The sequence below is a fragment of the Hyperolius riggenbachi genome, chromosome 7, assembly GCF_040937935.1.
Source record: "Hyperolius riggenbachi isolate aHypRig1 chromosome 7, aHypRig1.pri, whole genome shotgun sequence".
Classification (NCBI taxonomy): Eukaryota; Metazoa; Chordata; class Amphibia; order Anura; family Hyperoliidae; genus Hyperolius; species Hyperolius riggenbachi.
In genome coordinates, this window is record NC_090652.1 from 103,017,919 (window position 1) to 103,038,205 (window position 20,287).

General features: G+C 40.9%; 2 long non-coding RNA genes across 2 annotated transcripts; one reads left to right on the plus strand and one right to left on the minus strand.

Annotated features, from left to right (window-relative positions):
* Positions 1–928: 928 nt before the first annotated feature.
* LOC137525607 (uncharacterized) lies at positions 929–18,937 on the minus strand. Its single transcript, XR_011022951.1, has 3 exons — positions 18,673–18,937; positions 5,980–6,048; positions 929–1,074 (listed from the first exon to the last, which is right to left on the minus strand). It is a non-coding gene; the product is annotated as an uncharacterized lncRNA (long non-coding RNA).
* LOC137525606 (uncharacterized) lies at positions 18,887–20,060 on the plus strand. Its single transcript, XR_011022950.1, has 2 exons — positions 18,887–19,076; positions 19,720–20,060. It is a non-coding gene; the product is annotated as an uncharacterized lncRNA (long non-coding RNA).
* Positions 20,061–20,287: the final 227 nt, after the last annotated feature.

Consider the following 20,287-nt stretch of genomic DNA (forward strand, 5'->3'; position numbering starts at 1 on the left):
CCCTGAAGCATGCAGATAACAGCAGTAAACGTTCAGATAATGTAATCTCAGCCCTGTTGGTTTTGGTAGTGGTTGGTTGGGTGCACCCTCTTAGTGATCTTCTTGGTGTTGTGGATTTTGGTGCTAGACTTGTTGATTAGTTAGAGGGATGAACAGGGTTAGTGCGACGGAGGAATAAAGCACTTTTTCAGGGAGCCTTAATACAAATGTTTCTGTCTTTATATTCATAATTTTAACAAATGTCCCTTTTGGAAAAAAAATCAGCCAATAATATCAAAATAAAGCACTGTACATCCTTAACTGGTTTGCGTTTTTACCCCTTAAGGTTCCTGACATTTGTGATACTTTTGCTGTGCGCTATTGATACAGCAGTACGTTTTTATTTGCTTAAACCATGTTAGTGATATATATATTTTTTTTTTTTTCAGTACAATATAGGTTTCCTCTGTGTAATATTTTTTCCCCAAAACTATTTTATTTTATAGTCATTTTGACAGGGAACAATTAAGTGTAAATGCAGAAAATACGATTTTTTTCATATTTCACCCTTCCTAATATTCACATGACAAGTCCCACAGTTATAATACATAAAAAATATATTATTTAGGTCTTCCCAGCTAAAATGATATTACGCATGCCATATTTTATTACTAGCTGAGTAGAGAGACCTTTCACTTTAAATTTTTTTTTCAACTTGTATACTGTTGTTTTTTTTACTTACCTAACTGTATTGAATGATTGCTTAGCAACAATCATTCACTGCTGGAAAAGACTGCGTACATGGACGAGCGTGCATGGCACGCACAGCGGCGGGTTTTAAATGAGGGCGTAGATTTTACATAGAACTTACAACAGCACTAATTACAACATAGAACGGTAAGCAGTTAAAGACAAAACGTTTTTTGCACCTAATTACAGGTTGTGGCCACTGTTTCTTTCTTTAATGATGCAGGTATCCTGTTGGTTTGGCTGAATGCAGCTCCTGGTTTATGCTGTGTCCACCAGCCCCAATCCAAGTCTCCCTCTCACTTCCTCCTTTCTCTCTTTCTCTCAACTTCACTCTTCTGGAACTTTCTGGTAGTAGTAAAAACATATTGAATATTGACTGAGACAGTGCACTCCATCTTGTGGCGAATAAACAGTACTACAAGATTATAAATTGTAACACAAGATTATGTAAACAGCAAACACATTGTGGGTGCTACAGCAACAAGAATACTCATTGGTAGACAATGGAAAACTACCCAAGCGCCAAGAGTGGGTGGATGGCTTAGGGAGATTGACTTTATATATCACATGGAAAAGCTGAAAAAGAGAGAAGGGAAGAAGAACAGCAGCTGACACTTACCTGGGAGGACTGGAGGCAGTTTACTAAATAAGAGGACTATATTAACATCTTAGGTAGGTGATAAAGCTGGAATCAGCTTTGATGTCACGTGTTTAGATGTCATGTCCACCTTCCTTGCTCACTGGGGACCGGGTTTTTTTTCTACACTTCCTTTCGTCTTCTTTTTCTTTCTCTCTTTGTACTTTTTGGGGAGACAAAGGGATGCTACTGCTAAGTGGGACACAGATGTTCAGTACATATATAGTTTTTTTGTTTAAAATAAGGATGCAGATAATGATCTTGATCACATGGCCACAATTAGTAGCAGATGCTATAGATGGGGGTTTGGCTTGGGTTGCGCCATCCTGATGTTCAAACTACAAGTGGTTGGGGCACAGACTGAATCTTGCAAAGAAGACTGCAGCCTAAAGTAGTGATAGTGATGATTGCAATCAGCTAATTACGATTACGCAAAATTTTGCGTCCATTTTCACAATTATGCCTATACGAAATTACGATTTGTAAATTCAATTGATTTTGTATAGTCGTATGTAAAATGTTGCGTAATTTTTGTGTAATTTCATCCCAACTTTAGCAGTGAATAGCAAAGCCCCCATACTTGCTATTGGCACCAAAAATGCTACATACAGTGCTGCCCATACCTCTGGCAAATTGTGACTTAAAGTTATGTTTATTCAAACAGCAAGTCATTTTTTGACAGGAAATGACATAGGTGTCTCACATAGGCGTCTCCCAAAAGATAATAAGACAATGTACAAGAGGCGATATTGTGGGAAAAAAAACCATTTCTCAGCTTTCTCTGCCATAATGCACAGCAGCAGGTCCTCACTGAGCTCCTTTGTCTTAGCCATGACTGTTAACAAACCATCTGCAGAGAGCTGCTGTTTTTCACCTGTTGAGCTGATTAAAACAGTTGTTCCCAATTAATCAGTTTAATTAGGATGCTTTAGAACAGCTTGGACTATTAAACCGGAAACGGCAGCAGCGGCGTTCCAGGCGCCCGATCTTGGAGAACTTCTGATTCAGGTAGGCTCCACCTCTCCTTATTACATCTTGGGAACGATCCCTCACTGCCCTATAATTTTTTGCTACACCTAACTACTCCACACACCCCTTCCTTAGCCTTCCTATGCCTTACCATTGCCCACTAACCTTTGCCACCCTATCATTCTCAGGCAGGACCTCTGCATATTTCCTGCTCTCTCTTTGGGGGGCCACATTATCTCCTTACTACCCACGGAGGCCAATGTTTGTATTAGTAGCGTGTTGAATAGAGCCTCATTGTTTCATTTTATGATTTCTATATACTATGTTTTAACCATTTAATTAAGGAACTTTTGTATCCTTGGCGTGCTGGCTTGAGCCTTGTGTTTAATATATATATATATATATATATATATATATATATATATATATATATATATATATATATATATGGCATGCAGACTTTTATGTTCCGCCCTCCCTTGTAGCTGTCTTTTTGCCAGGGGACACCTAGCCTTATCTAAGCTAGACTACCCTTAGGTCCACTCCACCTATCTCCCAAACTGACACCTATTTTTGCCTCTAACATATTGACACGTTTTTAGTGTTTTAATTAATTTTTAATGCACCCATGTCTATGAACAGGTCACATGCTTGATATGTATGTGTTGTTTTACCATATCAATGTAAATGTTTTTATATGTCTGGTGTATATAGTGTAGGCTTACACACTGTGTATGAATTGATGTAGTATAATCAGTTTCTTTCCGTGTCTCAGTACCCTGCCTGTCTTTTTCTTAAAGGCACATTACTCAACCTGATGAAGCGGTTCACACCGCGAAACGCGTTGTCATTTTAAGTGCCCTATTAAAGTATTTGCTTTACGATCTTGTGAGTGACTATTCATTAAGGTAGGACTATTCCTTACCTTTCTAATATATATATATATATATATATATATATATATATATATATATATATATATGTATATGTTTTTTTTCTTTTTAATTTTTACCCTGCTACCGTAGTGTGTAAACATACACACATGCCTCATTGGTAGCCATTACCATCATTTTCCCTTGCTGTTTCACAAATTAATTCTTGAGTACCCACCAGGGCGCGCCTCCTACCCCCCATTTCATGTTGTTCCTCGCCTGGGACAGGGGATACCACATTGGCAGGTTGCACTTTTCCAAGGAGCTGCGACCACTAAAGCGACGTCACAAGTATGAGTGAGGACAGTAATTCATCACATGCTGCAGAGATTGGTTGCCTAACATGCAACCCGGCTTTGTGAGTATATATGATTACTCTTAACTTTGCCTTATTACGCGCGTCGTGAGATAATACACCAGTTTGGGCTCCCGGGGTCTTCCCGTTCCATTTCTTTATCCTTCCAGTATTTGTCTTAGCCGTGACTGTCCACAAACCAACTGCAGAGAGCTGCTGTTTTTCACCTGTTGAGTTTAATTAAAACAGTTGTTCACAATTAATCAGTGTAATTACGATGCTTTAGAACAGCTTGGACTATTTGGAATGGTATAGAGCTTTGGATTTTCCCATAGACTGTGACAGTTTGTGAAGGGTATGAATAATTTTGGACTGGACACTTTTTGCTCAAATGTAAATAAAAGCTAAGAAATGTTTTTTCCCCACAATAATGCTTCTTCTACATCATCTTATTATCTTATGGGAGAAACATATGTCATTTCCTGTAAAAGTAACCGTAAGTAAAATGTTTTGAATAATTATGGGTAGCACTGTATGTTAAGGAGAATAGTGGGTACAAAGAATTTTCCAAAAAGACCTTGTAGTATTTGAGAAAAAAAATGGTTTTTAAATTAAGAAAAAATACAGTTTAAAAAACTTTTTTTTTTGCATTTTTAAAATGTATTTTCTCAAAATCTACAATTTTTTTTGAAAAATGTATTTTTTGATTTGTACTCACTATTTTCCTTAACATATGTAGCAATTTTGGTAGTTATAGCACGTTTGGGCGCTCTGCTATTAGGCGCTAAAATTGGCACACAGTTACGCAAAAATTACACAAAATTATGAAATGTTACAATTACATATGAAATTAATTATGATTTCCCTGAAATTGCGCATTACGATTACGATGTGTAATTGTGTATAGGCTAATTTCTGCTCATCACTTTGAGTGATCATCAGCGTCACTCATAAGCTCAAGAACAAGTACTTTAAAAAGTGACTTATTTTACACGGCTTACATAAGGAACCCCTACACTGCACCTTAAATTTGCACAAGTCATGTGTTTTGAGTGGGGAGTTGAAATTACAAAAAAAAAAATAAATACAAAAGGAAATGTGCAAGATCAGTGTGCAAAGAGAACAGCCAATCAGATCCGAGTTATCTATGATCTAATAAGTAAAAGAGGAACTCCAGTGAAAATAATGTACAAAAAAGTGCTTTATTTTTACAATAATTATGTATAAATGACTTAGTCAGTGTTTGCCCATTGTAAAATCTTTCCTCTCCCTGATTTACATTCTGACATTTATCACATGGTGACATTTTTACTGCTGGCAGGTGATGTCGGTGGAAGGAGAGGCTGCTTGCTTTTTTGGCAGTTGGAAACAGTTGTAAATAGTGCAATGAGGTTCACAGACAGGAAACTGTCAGTACCATGTCCTGACATCATGCTGTGGGAGGGGTTTCACCACAATATTAGCCATACAGAGCCCCCTGGTGGTCGGTTTGAGAAAAGGAAAAGATTTCTCATGGGAAATAGGGTATTAACTACTGATCGGGATGAAATTCAATTCTTGGTTAAGGTTTCTCTTTAAAGTAAAGGTCCAAGCAGAAAAAAAAATAAAGATCCACTTACCTGGGGCTTCCTCCAGCCCCTTGCATCCATCCTGTGCCCTCGCAGCAGCTCCAGGGCTTCCGTCGCCTCCGCTGGCAAAACCAACCTCGCCATGTCGGGTTCCGGGTCGGCTGCTGCTGCATTCCATGGCGCGGGTCGCGTGGTCTCGCTGACGTCAATAGGATTGTACTGTGCAGTCGCAGAACTACTGCGCCTGCACAGTACCGTCCTATTGATGTCAGCGAGACCACGTGACCCGCACCGTGAAACGCAGCAGCAGCCAACCCGGAACCCGACCTTGCGAGGTCAGCTTTGCCAGCGGAGGAGACCGGGAGCCACCGCAGCTGCGGCGAGGGCACAGGACGGCTGCAAGGGTAAGTGGATCTTTCTTTTTTTATTTTCTTGGATGTTTTCTTTAAGTGTTCTCTCATGGGGAGCGTTGTATTATTACTTTACTGCGCTTTGTACATCTTCATTAGTCTTTGGATGGTTTTCGCTCATGTAACTCACCCAGCGGACATCACTTAGGAGAAGTAGCAGTGAAGCTGACAAAATAATTCTGAAAGCATCACTCCGATTTACTAAACACATTGCTCTAACAACAGCCCAAAGAAAAGTTCATTTCTAAATGAATCTCTGGGCTTGTAATTTCCGTTGCTTTAGCCATCAGATGAGATAGAATCTGGTTATATTTCAGGCCAGACATCTGATTATCCAGAACATAAATCATTTCTTTCACAGTGCAAACCAATCCAAAAGAAAACGTTAACTCAACAATAAATGATGTATTAAATCTTGTGAAAAAACACTGTGCCTCACCTCGGGTCTCTTTTAATTATTCTGCTGGGCAGAGAAGCCTTTCCAGGATAAGCAGGAAGAAGTGGCTCCCTGAAATGAAAGTATTATCTACAATTTAGTGCACATTGATTACAGTAGAGGAAGACAAAATATATCTTACAGTTCTCCCTGTATTGGTGGGAAAGTCCCACACTTGGTAGCAAACCCCCATCTCTCTCCTTTTTTTGTACAGATCTGTATAAATAAATGTATATACACAGGAGAGATGCTCATTTGGATTCTGCAGGATTAAAATTTTCCGATCGGAAATTGATATTTCCAATCAGAATTCGGAATTCTGCATAAATCCGATTTATCGGTAATTTTAGCCCAATCACAGAACTTGCAAGCATTGGACCAATCAGAGAATGCAGAATTCTTCTGCAAAAATCGGATCACTGCAGAATTTTACAAGACTTCTGATTTCTGTTTTTCCGATTCTTTTTTTTAACGTTTGCATTCTCTGATGCAAAAAATGACTAATAAAATACTGCTTGAAAATCAGAAAATTAGAAGTCGGATTAACAAATTCAGAACATTGGGAAAATCGAAAAAGACTGAAAATCAGAAATCGAAAAAAAATGGAAATTGGCATTGACGGAAATTGGAATTACCACAGAATTGGAAATGGGTATTTTCGACCTTCCCTAATACACAGAACTCTCCAGTCCACCAGAGTGCGATCAAGGAAGTTAATGGTCTGAACAGCATGTGTGCAGTAGCCTGTGAATCAGCCAGATGTAGACTTTAATTGGGGTGACAGCAGCAAGGACCAGGAGGACACCAAGGTGAAGGGACCTGAAAGACTACAGGGGCTGGAAGCCCCAGGTAAGTAAAAGTCATCTTTTTTCCCGCATCTCAGGCACCTTTTAAGGTTAGGAAGTTAGGAACTCCTAAATTCAAATTCTGATTTCCCTTTCAGTTTTATTTGGATTTTTAGCAAAGTACTCCAGTTGGCCCAGATGGTAAGGAATCCTTAGTGTGCATTGTGTGATGCAGCCAGATTACAGAGCAGATCAGAATTCTGCAAACAAGCAAGAATACGACATAAGCAGAATAGAAGAACCTTAGAAGTAGAAAGAAATATTGGAAAACAGGCATGGGTTATGATACAACTGTTATATATTGTTCTAAATCACCTTGCTTCGACACCATCAACTTCTTCTAGTTGCGTCTCACAGACTGTGAGATAACTTGACTCTCAACACAGCAAGCAGGAGATAGACTTTTCTCAGGCTTCTTCAATGCTTACGGAGTTTATTCAGGAAACAGAAATACAGATAGATACAGTTTATCATATCCTAGCCACGCCAATCTTCATGTTGCGTTACAAGCTTCTTGATTAGACTTCCTGCTGAAGTCAATCAGGTACCTTCTTCCTAACTTAAGTTACACTAGACTACCTATGTACAGCATACATTATATCAGATTGCATATAGAATCGAAATACTTAGAGGTTCCAGTCAGCCTTTAGATCTAGTGGGAAAGTCAGAAGCAGAGTGAGCTCTGATCGCCGACCTTGGTTTTAATACAGACTAGGAAAGAGTTAAATGTGACATCATATTCGCCATCCCCTAGACCAGACTATTGGTGGACCCACTCGTGGTGTCATCATACACACCTACTCGATTAATATTCGATGAGGCATTTGACATACATACAGGAATGTGGATATTTACAAAACATGGTTGATGTTTATTGTTCTAGTGGCGGTACATGCCCAGGTCAGGGAGACCTGTGGCCTTGTCCATAGAACAGCTTCTTGGTATGTTCTAGTTCTGCTGACCGAACTGCAGATTTTCTCTCTAAGAGAAAATCCCCTTAAAGGGCAGGTCTGCTCCTCAAGCCTTTTTGACTAACTCAGTTCAAATAACTGAAGCCTACTTAAATTATAACAATCCCCCCTAAAAAGGCTTGACCCGCAGATCCCAGCTTCTGAACCTAACTATACCTGGTTTCTTTCCTTTATGTTTCACTTTTCGATGTTCGTGCTCACACAACTTCTCTGCTCTCGGCGGTTATCCCGGGAAGAGAGAGCAAGTCCCCTTGGTCTTCCTGTAACCAGGCTCTCTGGGGAGGCCCTACTTCTAAATCCCTCTATACCACATGCTCAGCATTTGCGTCACTTGCGTATCACTCACAAACTTGCATGACCACAGAAAAGTGAAACTCGTTTGTTTGTTACTCAATGAAGCAGTGCCAGGTGCCTTCTAAAAGAGCGCCTTTATACAATCAGCTCCATCACCGGTACTACTAAACCTATACCCGTACCCATGTATATGCCTTAATTTAAAAATATTGGTTCATGAGATTGTTTATGAGGCACCAATCTCTTGACCAGGTTAATTTGTTTTACGTAATTTTAACACGCAACCTCACCTGGATAATGATGCCTAAAGTTGTCATCCCCATCCAGACGACCAGTGGGTGTAGGAAGAACTTTGGAACTGCAGAGGCCCAGTCCGAGTGTCCCTGGAACATCACCGGAAACCTTTTCCACCAGGTCAGACTGGAACTCACCTGCTTATTTTTGTGTTCTACCTCGTTAAGATCACCGGAATCATGGTGAAATCTTACCTCTAACTTAGTGTACTGTTTGTTTAACCTTTGTAACAAAATGTGGTCGTCTTGGATCAAACCCTGTTCCCCTTTGTCCCATGTCGTGTTCTCATTTAGGACGGGAACTACCCGTGAAACTTTGACCTTAAGAGTTCGCTTAACAATTTGAGAAATAACGTCATCAAACCTGGATGACTGGATCCATGTGGGATCTCCGCTCACCCAATATGTTCCCCTTGACAGATCCCCCTTATTGGAACAATTACGAAAATGTACCTTGAATGTGTCCTTAGACATGATGCTAAAAAAAAAAACCTTTCCTTCAGCCACCGGAACTATCGGTTTGGCTTCAGGGTGGATCTTTTGAATGGTAGCCTCGCATTCTGCGTTATTGAGCCTGCAGGCTTCTTTACTAAATTTGACTTGCCCCGGCAAACACAGGTACCTCTGTGAGAATTGCCCGCATGAGGACAACTCTACTCGTTTCACCTCCCCGTCTAGCACCAAAAAAGGTTGACCTCTCAGGTCATGGTGTAAGACATGTGTTGAGGTGGGAACTAAGGAAGTGGCGGTGCCTAAAGGAATGTTGCACCGTTTCCATTTGTTCACTCAAACATCTCGAAGCTGCCATGCAAAAGATCCTTCTCCAGAAAAATTGATATACCTCCCCTTGTCCAATCTCAGTTGCACAGGATCTTTTAGCCTCTCCCTGACAAAATATGCCCCCAACTGTCCTGATTGGACCTCTTCCCCCCTTATGTCCTGAGGCACAATATGTACCTGAGGTCGGGAAGACTGTACTCTCTGCAATCTTTCAATTAAGAGTACCTCTTCACTTACCCAACTAGCATGAGGATAAGTGGCTGCATATGAACTGTGTAATATCGTCCCCTGTGGTGACCCGTGTGGTGTGAATGGGGTTCCCTGTGCTGGCTTTCCCTTCCCCGGGACCGCTCTCCCCACCCTCTTTGACACCTGGAAATGTGGCTTAATCTCGATTTTTACTTCTTGTTTCGAGAACCACCCACCCTCGGCTTTCCAGCCTTTATGTGTGTATAGTTGTTTCAGAGGCACTCTCTGTTGGTAGCTCCAGAGTGCGATGTTGTCCCCTGCGTCTCTCTGGTAGGAGAATTGACGCCTCCTGCTCGTTCCTCTCTAATCTGGAACCATCTCACTCTGCATAACCAAGACAAGGTACCCCTGAATCACACACTCCACCTTTTGCATGTACCCATTGTACTGCAATGTACCTTTTAACCAAACTTTGGATCGGTGCATCGATTCTAGGAGTGTGGCATTCAATAGCAGATTTACACTGCCATTCAATTCCCACTGCCCGCACACCTGACCCTTCAGACCTTTCACCCACCTTGTGCCATGAAATTTGTTTTCACCTGGCACAAGTGCTCTTTTCCTCCGTCCCTGCATGGTCCATCTGTGTCAAGCGGAGGGAGGTGTGAAAGGATTAGTACCTTTGTCACCCAACATTAACATGCTTGGGCCTTGTGTTCTCATTAACCCCTTATTATACATGAGAATGTCCTCTTTTCGTTCTCCTAGGACGAAATGGCAACCTAGGATCACCATCAGCACGGTACTCTTCATTATAAAAGCACCACCTTGGGAAAGAAAAACATTAGCAATTTGCACTATGCTTTGCTCAGTCAGTTTTTTTAGTCGGTTTCCGATCTCAGGAACCTCGGTTTTTAGTCTCTTTCCAATTTCAGGAATCTCGTGTTTTAGTCTCTTTCCAATTTCAGGAATCTCGTGTTTCTCCAAACTTAGATTGGCATCTGGAACCTTTCGCTTCTCCGAGTGACATCTCCATCTTTGCTGCCAGCACTGCAGCTGTCTTGAGCCCATATTGCCAAACTCCTGAAATCGAAATACAAACAAATCAATTCTTATTAATGATTTGGGATTCGCCCTGCGGCTTGTACTCTGTACACTTTAACTTGATCAATATATGCCGTAATTGATCTCGTTGCTTTATGGTTCTCATGAACTCTGTTTACTCTTTTTGGTAGATTGGAGTTAAACCTCTCTCCCCTACCTAAGTACTATCCGAAGTACTTACCTGTATAAAATATGCTCCCGCGGACTTCACCTTTGGAAGCTCTCACCTCATTGCAAGCTCCCTCAACATCCCCCCCTATCTGTCCATGCGCGGCCGTCGCATGCACAGATTACGGATGCCACACCTGTTGTTGCTTTGCAGGTGAGCCTGCAATGCTCTTACTCATTATCACATTTACTTATCTAGAACCTCATTGCGATACCAGCTCTGCTAGAAGTTCTGTGTATTGTACCCTCTGACCAATGTTTGCCGTGCTACTACCCCCAGACTACACAAAAAAATGGCTGCCTCCCTGTAGGAAGGAGCACTTTGCACTGAAACTACACAGGGTGCAGGGTGCAGGGCTAAGCATTCCAGCATCAAATGCCTGTATGCAGATCCCTGAATGCCCACTCGGTAGGTAGTCGTATGGCAAACCTGTCCTGATACACTGGAAACTGTCACTCTGTAAATGGCAATTCTTTCATTTGTATCATTGCCCCATGAACTGCGGTCAGTTCTTGTTCTTTGTGCTACAATTGATAGGAGCCTCAAAAAACATATTTGACCAATCAGTGGACGAAAAAAAACCGCACAAAAAACAGCCCCAGCCCAGCATAGACCTCTTAGTCCAGCTCTGGCCCTGTCCACGACAAAAACCGGAAAAAAACGTTACCGCTCTGCAGCATCGGCGACGGAAACCCGGATTGGTCAACTCCCTTTTTTCCAACTCCGGCACCCCCTTGCTGCACTGTCCCCCCTTTTCTCTATTGGGAACTCATGCTGCAACACCCCTTAAGGTGCCCCACTTACAGGAATAATCCCATAAGCAACTCAGTACAGACCCTTTCCCTATCTGTGCTGTTCCTTGTCTCCCTGCACCTAGCTGGGAAACATTTCCTATCCGTGACCATGCTAGTCTTACAGTAATAGCTTGGTGCACGTATTCTGGCATTCCCCCCTCCCTTTCAGCTGCTCTGCCCGGAGCCGCGAGCACAGCCTGACGTGACGTGGATCCCCCAGCCCCTCCTGCCCCCTGCCATGACGTGTGGGAGCCATGACTCTTGGGGGCGGGCCCTCTCCACTGCCGCCATTTTGAGTCCTGGACTGCCAGCTAAGATGGCTGCTCCCATAGCAACCTCTCGATCTTATAAACCTTAGGAGAAAAAACAAACTCACACAGAACAAACATTTTATGCATAGTTACACATAGCATCGATACATAGTGCCAAAAAAAAAGAAAATCAGCATTCCGCCACACACACTGTCTTCAAAACCGGAGAAAACTTTGTCCCAGCTGCAATTCTACATGGAAACCTCCCTCTCTACACAAATCATCTGCAGCTTATCTCAGCCATAACTCAGACCCACTAAAGCGCGCAGCATAACTCTAAACCACATTAACTGACTAAACAACATTAAACATATGCAGACATTTAAAAACAGGTTAGCAGCACTGACTGGAACGAGAGAAGCCTACTTATCTCTCTACGCTTTCCACTACGGACAGAGAGGAAAAAAACACACTGATCGGGATCGGGAAAAAAACGCCAGCTCACCGAAGGAAAAAAACGTACTTCTAAGTTTTACAACTGTCTCACACTCCCTCTTCTGTCTACTCGTCTCCTCTCTCCCCCATCTACTACTGGAAAGCCGCCCCCACTCCTCTTCTGCGGGTGCTCTACGCTAGACTAAAACACCGCTGGCCTCCCTCCAAGCTGTCCTCCCCCTACGCAGACAGCTTCTCTGAGAAAGCGAAAGAGAGAAAAAAACAAATGCAGCAAATACCACCAGCAGAAAAAAAACATGCCTGTGACAAATGTGGATGTAACCACATTCTAAACCGTAACATACATTACAGAAACATTAAAGCCCGTACTATATACGCTTAATACGCAGACACCAAGCTGCAATTAACACAGAATGTACACATCAACAACTCCTTGCACAATAAAGATAATGCAATATAACAACGTAAACTATACTTGCCTGATCAGCGGACACTTGGCAATTCATCAGCTTTTCCGCAACTTCTCCGCGAAACTGAGTGGACCCCGGAACTTTCTGAGCGTGTTATCTCTGTTATCTCCGTCCCCACACTGGACTGGCTCAGTGGATCGATCTCCCCCAGCAAGTTGCAAGCTGGCCCCAGAGTTTTCCTTTCGATCCAATTTAGGCCGTGACCTGCAGTGCACATGCAGTCAAAGTTAAACGTCCAAGAGTTTCGCCGCTGATTCCTCGAATTGCAGCCCGTGTGCTCGGCTCCCGCACACCCACACCACTTATCAGCTTGATAAGCTTTTCCAGTCCGCGTCTACTCCGCTTGTTTTGCTGTGGAATATCTTGAAAACTTCTTCGGCCCCCGGCCCCTGTCTGCTTGTTCTGCTAGACAGTGTTAAATCAGGGTTTAATCGGCACCATTGTTATATCTTGTTCTAAATCACCTTGCTTCGACACCATCAACTTCTTCTAGTTGCGTCTCACAGACTGTGAGATAACTTGACTCTCAACACAGCAAGCAGGAGATAGACTTTTCTCAGGCTTCTTCAATGCTTACGGAGTTTATTCAGGAAACAGAAATACAGATAGATACAGTTTATCATATCCTAGCCACGCCAATCTTCATGTTGCGTTACAAGCTTCTTGATTAGACTTCCTGCTGAAGTCAATCAGGTACCTTCTTCCTAACTTAAGTTACACTAGACTACCTATGTACAGCATACATTATATCAGATTACATATAGAATGGAAATACTTAGAGGTTCCAGTCAGCCTTTAGATCTAGTGGGAAAGTCAGAAGCAGAGTGAGCTCTGATCGCCCACCTCGGTTTTAATACTGACTAGGAAAGAGTTAAATGTGACATCATATTCGCCATCCCCTAGACCAGACTATTGGTGGACCCACTCGTGGTGTCATCATACACACCTACTCGATTAATATTCGATGAGGCATTTGACATACATACAGGAATGTGGATATTTACAAAACATGGTTGATGTTTATTGTTCTAGTGGCGGTACATGCCCAGGTCAGGGAGACCTGTGGCCTTGTCCATAGAACAGCTTCTTGGTATGTTCTAGTTCTGCTGACCGAACTACAGATTTTCTCTCTAAGAGAAAATCCCCTTAAAGGGCAGGTCTGCTCCTCAAGCCTTTTTGACTGACTCAGTCCAAATAACTGAGGCCTACTTAAATTATAACAACAACATTTTATTAAAAAAAAGTAAATATATAGTTAAAATCTTCACATAATTGTTTTCAGAGTGATAGTGTTTTTTAAATTCATTCATTTATGGAAAATATGTAACAAGTCAGAAATTATTTCCTTCACCTATTTACCTAGGTAAGGGGTGGCTTATTATAAAGGTGTGATCAGATAGTATTTTTTACACCAACTTCTTCCTTGGCACTGGAAGTAGGCTAACAAGGCAGGGGAGGGGCTATGATCACTCAATCATTCAAACCTCCCACAATACTTACCAATTTTAAAAGCTATATAGGTTGTTATGAATGGGGTGAAGGAGGCCCATACTCCTAGTTACATAGTTAGTTTGGTCGAAAAAAGATATTCGTCCACCAAGTCTAACCAGTAAAAAACAAACAAATAAATAAAATAAAACACCATCCTGAACTTGCACATATCCCTGTTGATCCAGGGGGGAAGGCAAAACACCTTACAAGGCCTGGGCCAATTAGCCTTTAAAGGGAAAAATTCCTTCCTGACTCCAGATGGCAGTCAGATACATCCCTGGATCAACTCTTACGGGAATTATCTAAAAATTATAGCCGTGGATGCCCTTCAATGGAAGGAAAGCATCCATGCCCTCCTTAAATGCAGATATAGAGTTTGCCATAACTACTTCCTTAAGGTAAGATGTTCCAGATTTTAACCACTTTTACTGTGAAGGACCCCTTTCTAAATAGATGACAAAAACTTTTTTCCTCCACCCGCAAATCATGTCACCTTGTCCGTCGTACAACCCTAGGGACAAAAAGCTCATCTGCCAAGCTTTTGTATTGCCCTCTGATGTACTTATACATGTTAATCAGGTCACCTCTCAGTCGCCTTTTTTCCAAGCTTAAGCCCAGTTTGTCCAACCTTTCTTGGTAAATGAGATCTTCCATCCCTCTGATTAATTTAGTTGCCCATCTTTGTACCTGTTCCAGATGGTCTATGTTCTTTCTATAGGGATGTGGCCTCACAAGTGATTTATACACTTTCCTGGCCACTCACCTTGAATTGTAGATCAGGAGTTAATAGGACTTTTGAGAGGGGAGGAGGATTTATACACAGATATACAGTGCTAAAAAAATGTTTAAATAAAATCTATGCCCCTCATTCGTATTAACATGTATACATTGTTTTCACAGTATGCAATAAACTAGCATTGTATATTTTTGCCAGTAGGACAGAATGTTTTTTGACTGGAGTCAGACTACGCCGGATGCACAAGGGTGCATGCGTATTCTGAGCAGTGCAATGACGCTACTCATCATTGCGCATTCGCTCAGCCACTGCCATTTTTGCTACTGTGATTTGGGTCCATCACCGTCATTCAAGTTCTGCTGGCACCACCACTTAGCTTCACTGCATGGGAAAATTGGCAATATTAGATCGGAGCCCTGGCAGAAGAATCAGGCTCCCACTGGATTGCAAAAGACCAATTGGGATCAGGGAGGATTCTTACTGATGGTCAACCAATCAGTAAATCAATGAGAATCCACCCTCCCTGGTGCAAAGTATGATTTCCATTGGTCTTTTGCAATCCAATGGGAGCCTGATGCTTCTGCCGCAGTATAGCTGAGTGGTAGTGCCAGCCAGCAGTGGCAGAGGACACAAGATGACCAAAGACACAGAAGACAGGTGAGTAGAGCAGCAACGAATGTGTAAAACAGGCAATTGTTTCAGCATGCACATCATTATATTAATGCTTATGGGTCTACATGAAAAGGGCGCCGGTAAAAAAGGGCGCCTGGTGGAGCCCATATATATACCAACTTCGGCTACAAAAAAGGCGCCTGGTGTAGCCCATATAAACTTCGGCTACAAAAAAGACGCTTGGTGTAGCCCATATAAAAACTTCGGCTACAAAAAAACTCCGGGATGTGTTAATTACTATTCCCCCTCCAGGCCGCCATGGATAGTGGGGGAATGAAATAATTCGGCTTACAGTGCTTGTAGCCCATATAAAAACTTCGGCTACAAAAAAAGTCAATAATATGGGCTACAGAGGGGCACCTTACTGTAGCCGAAAAAAATATGGGCTACAAAGGGGAGCCCGCTTGTAGCCGAAAAAATATGGGCTACAAAGGGGAGCCCACTTGTAGCCTATATCAAAACTCGGGCGCCCTTTTCTACACCTTGTAGCCCATATTTCCAGAAATAACATTGATGTCTATGGCGGCGCCCTTTTCATACAGGCAGCTCGGGCGCCCTTTTCAACCGATCCCATGCTTATACTTAAAAAAGCATTATATTCATTATTGCCATAAACCATGTTACTGTTCATCGTTTTGTGTTGAGGGGTTTTTCTACTGCACATACACTATATTAAAACAGGTATTGATCACCAGTGCTGCATAGTCTGCACAGTATAGCCGTGATGACCTACCATTGCTATTGATTGCTTTGTATTTGTTGGTTATTATGCCACTTGTAAACTATCTTAGATGAAGATTGGAGGCAATCGCTGCTGCTGATTTTAGTGATTTATTCGACATTCAGTTTCACGGAATATGTTGGCGCTTTATAAATAAATAATAATAATAATAATAATCATGTTATTGCTGTGTGGAGCATGATTTTACAGACTAGACTGTTGCAGACCAGACTATGAGTACTTCTTGACAGTTTTACAAAGTTTCCAAAAATCCACTATAACTGTGCCATTGTTCCTTGAAAAATAATATGGGACTTATTCAACTGCATTTCTACTGTAATAAACCATATAGGGAATGAGACTGGTAGATTTTATAACAAATATTATTTTATTTTCTAATGCCACTGTCATTTTCACTGTAGAATTAAAAAAGTACTGCTCTAAAAGTGGTCATCATAATTTTAAAGACTAAAACTATTAGCCTTACATATGTTTCAAAACATTCTCTCCAGTTAAAATGTGACACTGTAAAATACTGTAATTGCTTTTTAAAAACAAAACAAATGAAAGTAAATAAAAAATCTATTTCAATTACAAAAACATCTAAGCGACAATGAAGCGCTGTGACATTATTTTGAGCATCTTTCACTGCTACCTTGCTATCACTATTTAAATATATGGAAAACATTACATATTTCGTTATAATTCAGCATTTTTATAAGAAGAAAACATTTTTCTTTCCTCTACTGACAAATCAGACAGTGACATTTGCTTGGTGTCTTCTTCATTTTATTGCTATTCAAACAAGTGTTAGCGCTTTGCTACTGGGTATTTTGGAGCTCGGCTACCATAAAACAGAGTGCCAGCTGTTGCCTAATGTTCCAGCCAAATGTCTGGGCTGTTGGGTTTGGGCCCCAGATTGGCAACTATATACCAGGTGCTTTACTACTGTATAGCCAAGTGCAAGGTATGACTAGTGGCACCAGGTGCTTGATTCGGGCACTCAGATACTGTATTGCTACTATATAGCAAGTGCTCAGCTATTATATAATGGATTGCTGGCTATTATTTCTATGTGATGTCAAGTGTATGCTTTGGGTACTGCCACTCAGCAACTGTATAGGCAAGTGACCGCTATCAGTGAAGAGTCTATGAAAAATAGTATCAACTAAGGTTGGAGGTTAGGTTTAGGTATAGTGTTAGGAGGGTTACTGGATAGGGTAGGAGGGCGTACATTTGTTTTCGCTGCCTGGTCACTTGGGCGCAGGGTGAGCTAAATGTTGCCTCACCCTGCTGCCTCTGAAATTTCTGGCGGAGTTGATCACTATTACTGTAGCAACTCGGATGGAGAAGTAAGTTGCGGTCCCATGTGCAGGCCATGGACTATAGCATTGATGCTATAGCCGCCCCAAACTCAGGTACTAAGGGGTATGCAGCGTAAAGCCCTGCCTCAGTAGGAGGAGATTAAATGTAATACTAATGGTTAAGAGGTTAGGATTAAGCATAGTCTTAGGGTTAGTTTTAGAGGATCAGTTAGAGGAAGGTTAGATTTAATATTTTGTTTGCGGGTGTTAGGAATGTATTTACTTTGGGACCAATGGAAAGTGAAGAAAAACCAACAAAAGTTCAATTTCATACCTATAGCTGCTATAGGTATGAAATTTAACTTTTGTTGGTTTTTCTTCACTTTCCATTGGGATAGCACATTATAGTATAGCACATTATTAGCAGATTATTAGCAAGCAACATATCATCACCTACCGATATATTATTATTATTATTATTATTATTATTATTATTATTATTATTATTTAGCTTTCCATGCCATTGTGGTGCATTTGGCTGCTGCAGTTTTCCTCCAGAGGTCCGAATAAAGCATCCACATGTTTTTCCTTATTGATTTTAATGGTTTGGTTTTGAAGCCTACCATATTCTGAATACTTTACTTGTTTGGTCAAACTGCCTGCAAGTCAAACTGAGGCTTCTGTGAGCAGCCCTAGGCACACGTGCATAGTTGCAGGCTTGCAGAAAGAACTGTAATATAGGTCTATGAATTATAGTACCCTATCTATGACTACCTTAAAGAAGAATTTTAACCAAAGTTTGAAATTCATTACAAACAGTAGCTGATACTCCCTTCCCCATGATAAATCTTTACCTTTTCTCAAATACATCATATGGGAGGTCTGTATGGCTGATATTGTGGTAAAATCCCTCCTACAGTGTGATGTCATGACCAAGGTCCTGATAGTTTGCTGTCTGTGAACGAGGTTCACAGCCTCGTTGAATTGTGAGTTTTTCCAACTGCCTAACAAGCAATTATCTCCCTCTGCTCATAGACCTCCCAGTAATGACCATTCTGTACAGATCACCTGGCAGAACTAAAGATGTCATATAATAGAAATTGAGACACGTTTCTTGCAAAAGGTATTGGTGTATTAAAACAATACTATAACCTACCATATAAAGATACCCCATATATTATGCGGGGTACAATGCGAGGACGCCCGCACTTTGCAAGTCCATGTGAGAAGGGGAGGGTGTGGCCACCGTCATAAGCGACCACCGCAAGGCTTCTGGAGACAACGCGATTACCCCCCATGTGCACGTGGGTGAGGGTAGGAGTGGTGAGATCCTTTTAACAAGCACTATATTTATGGACATGTGAAGCCTTTTTTGGCTGGCCAGCGAAGATTGCATAGTCTTGCGTGATATAGTCCCAATAAATATGGATGGACTTTTCAGTTTAGCAGCAGTTAGCAAGGACTGTTATGCAGCACATCAAGTCTAGACTAGGCTGGCAGTAATAGTAGGGCCTGTCCATTGTATATGGGTGTGTGCAATATATGGGATACGTTTATATGGTAGGTTATAGTATTGTTTTAATACACCAATACCTTTTGCAAGAAACGTGTATCAATTTCTTTTATATCATATGTTTATTGTGCTATGCATGAAAGGTTGTGAGTGGTTTATGAGAACTAAAGATGTCACCACCAGTGATCATTTCAGAATGTTAATCAGAGAGAGGAAAAATTTTACAGTGGGCCAACACTGACTAAATATTAATCTATCAATTAATATTGTAAACAATAGGCCATCTTATTAATTATGTTATTTTCACTGCAGTTCCTCTTTAAAAGAAACACTTCTGACAAAGAATTCTAGCAGTACACCCAGAAATCAGAAAAAAAAAATAAAAAAAATAAATAAAAAGAATCATGCGCATAAAGATATTTATTTATATTTTTAATCTATAACCTCAGTATTTAAAATATAACTCAGTATTTTACCTGTTTTTCTGCCAGAAATGTAGATGGTTTAGGCATTACATATACTTAAAAAATATTTTTAATATCACAGTTCCCCGGTTATCACCCATTCAGCATCAGTTTCCAACATCTGCTGAAACACAGATGCTGGAATCATAACAGATTAGACAAATATTCAGACTTATTCTGATAACACCTAGAGGAGTAGCAATGAGATTTTATTTTCATCTTCTAGGCTTTTCCTTTAATTAAAAAAGGCTGATCAAGATCTACCAACATTAAGAAGAAACAAAGAACAAAAATGCAATTTATTGAACAATGTATCTTTATTTATGCCTCAGCAACATATTGGCCTGCGCACTCAAACAATCCAAGACAGGAGGACAAAGAAATGCAGACGGGTATTTTTGTTTCCTGATATATCTCGGCAATTTCAGCGGCCTGTCATGACACTCGCTCTGCTTTCCTATAACTTTATATAAAGGCAATGCAAAATTTATCTGTTAAAGGATGTCTTTTGGCCAGAATGTATTTCCAGGCATTAAAAATTTATCCAGCGCAATAGCTGGATCAGCATTTTTTTGGCATCTGTGATATGTTTACAATTATATTAGTCATTGGTTAAGGCAGTCATTGCTTTTACGTGGAGGCATTTTTTATGCTTTTGTTTATTGTGGGGTTTTTTTCTACTTAAAACAAAGGGCAAGACATTTTCCAGCCAACTCAACTACATTGCAACATTTATTTACGTTACTCTCTCACAATATTTATGTCATTCAACAATAAAATTACAAAGCCCCCTC